General features: G+C 24.6%; 1 non-coding gene across 1 annotated transcript; it reads left to right on the forward strand.

The window, feature by feature from the left end:
- Positions 1-2,180: 2,180 nt before the first annotated feature.
- Trnas-gcu lies at positions 2,181-2,262 on the forward strand. The gene has a single exon. It is a non-coding gene; the product is annotated as a tRNA-Ser (tRNA).
- Positions 2,263-2,764: the final 502 nt, after the last annotated feature.

The following is a 2,764-nucleotide window of genomic DNA, read 5'->3' on the forward strand; positions in this document are numbered from 1 at the left end:
AAGAATTTATGGAATATATTTAATGAGACCGACATATATTTTTAGCATTAATAAACAATAAAAATAAGATATAAACATAATTTGAAAGGATAAAATAAGATAAACGTATTGTTTTTACCTTCATCTATTTGATTAAGTTTACGAAATGGTCTTAACTGTGTTTATTAAAATATTATAGGGCCTTCTTTTAATATGAAATTCGGAATTCTTTAATAGACAAAATACAGGAAGAGGTATTTATTAACAAAACAAGCCTTTGACATGTCTGTAACATAGAAAATTTATTATCACTTTTTAAAAAGTTGTTAAATCGTAAAAATTTTAGCGATGGAAAAATAAGTGTATTATTTATTTCGTCTCTTTTTTAAATTTCTGAATGGATAGGAAATTAGGACGAAAGGGTTTCATATTACAAAGACTTCTTTGGTGTACGTACAAGAAAGTAATGAGCAGGACTTACACAATGCGAGACCTTTAATTTATAATTTCACTTTGTATAAACTGATTTTAAAATCTTATAACACGAAATCATAGGACGGACATAAAAACATCAAAGAACATAAAACAAAATGAGACCTTAAACTGCGGATAAAACAAGTAACATAAAAGAGTGAAACGAATACATTCGGTCGTACTGTCACTAGATAAAAGAAGATAAAACTTAATTGCTAATTTAAATGAATTATTTAACAAATAATTTAACTTTTTTATTATTTTATCTTTGACGATCTTTTGCATTTTTTATAAAAAATTTTTATTGACTAGCTTCAGGCATATTTCTTAGTCACTTAAACAATAACTAGACACAACATAAAATAATCTAATCTATAATCAGAAACAAGCGAAACTTATTATCTCTTTGCAGTAAAGTCCATCTAGATTTACTTGAATGAATAAGATTTATTTATAGTTACGTTTTACAATCTTTAAACAATAATTATTTGAAATGTTGGAGATAAGATAAACGGTAATAATTGTCTAATAATGTACAAAAACTTTATTTATAAAGTTTATAATATGCTACAAAAGCTTATTTAGTTTTCAGAAATCAGTTCATAAATATGTGACACAAATAAAATCATAAATAATTATTTACGTAAGTTACAATACCAAACGTTTATTTACTTCGTTACAATAGTATAAACTTTTACATCAATTTGACGTCATTTTAATACTTTTTCTGTTGCAAACAGTAGGAATGACGTCAGATTGACGTAAAATTTAATTTAATTTATCTAATTGTTTAATTAAAATGAAAATGTTTAATTTTTAATATATTTAATGCATTTAAAATAGTTAATTCTAAAACAGTCTGCAGACAAATATAATTTTAATTATCTTTCAATCATAAATGTCTTTTTATTATCTTTCAATTTAATATAATTATTTTGCTAAGTTACATTTTATATAAATTAAAATAAAACTATTAATTTATAGAATTTATTATTTATAATTATATAAAAATTTCTACAAGAAAATCAGTTATGAAGAATTTATACACTATTTATAGAATTTTAGTCTTTTTCAATTGTAAAGGACAAATTTTACAAAGTAGACATTTAAAAAATGCGATGACAGACTATAATATGAAGTGGAAAAAAAATGAAAGAAATTTCAGCTACAAAATAAAACTTCAAAGTTGTGAAAACAAGTGACAAGTTTACTGTAATGACGCAAACTTTACAAGCAAAAAATAATAATAATAAGATTGATTGGTTTATTTATAACGTATAAATGCTAATATCTAAAGGAAAGGAAAGCATATATTAATTAATTTCAGAAATTTATATGTATTATTTCATAATAATTGCATAGTATATAGTAGTATAATATAGTGTATACTATAATTGGGCTGCAATTTGAAAAAAATGTAGACCTATAAATTTCCACTGTCCTGTCTGATGTCAATTCAAATATTTTACCCAGAATGAAGTTAGATAGACGACTGGCATGGCTCTTTTGCAGTTAGGAAAAGTATGATGTACAGGGGCACGCCACTAATTCGAGGTGGAGAGCATATTTTTTAAATTAAATAAATTAAAAATTGCAGCCAAGCATTGTGACTGTCACAATAAATGATTGTTCGTTTGTATATATTAAATTATTATATTTTATAAAATTTTTAAATGTCTAAAAAGTATCCTTTTGAAAATATCTCTAATATACAATGCACAACAGATGACGAGGTGGCCGAGTGGTTAAGGCGATGGACTGCTAATCCATTGGGTTCTGCCCGCGTGGGTTCGAATCCCATCCTCGTCGTTTTTTTAAATTTTTTCCTTTCTTACACTAATGTATTTATTATTTCTCTACTTATGCTGTGAATTAGTAAACCATGGCCTGAAGTGTAGTTATTCACTTTTCGTGTTACCCAAAAAGTATGTTCAAGTTTAGAAAATTCTATGAGATTAATTGAATATTGGGGTTTAACAAAGAACAAGTTTTGTGTAATCCAGTTTTCACTTCAAACATTTTTTAGAAAGATTGTCAAATATATATATACACAAATTTATGGATAAATTCTTAATACAAATTCTCTGAAAGCCATAAATGTAATATAAATTCAATTCGACATCATTATACAAAAATCAAGTATTTTAAATAATTTACACGTAAGATGAAATAAATTAAATATACTTTTTTATATTATCTATTAAATTAATTTATAAATATACATAAAATATATAAAAGTTTCTAAGTCTATGTCAGTGCTATATTAGTATATATTATCTACATCGATAATCAATAGGCACGCTGACTAATG

The sequence above is a fragment of the Centruroides sculpturatus genome, unplaced genomic scaffold (genome assembly GCF_000671375.1).
Source record: "Centruroides sculpturatus isolate CEXI.00-Female unplaced genomic scaffold, Cexi_2.0 scaffold945, whole genome shotgun sequence".
NCBI lineage: Eukaryota > Metazoa > Arthropoda > Arachnida > Scorpiones > Buthidae > Centruroides > Centruroides sculpturatus.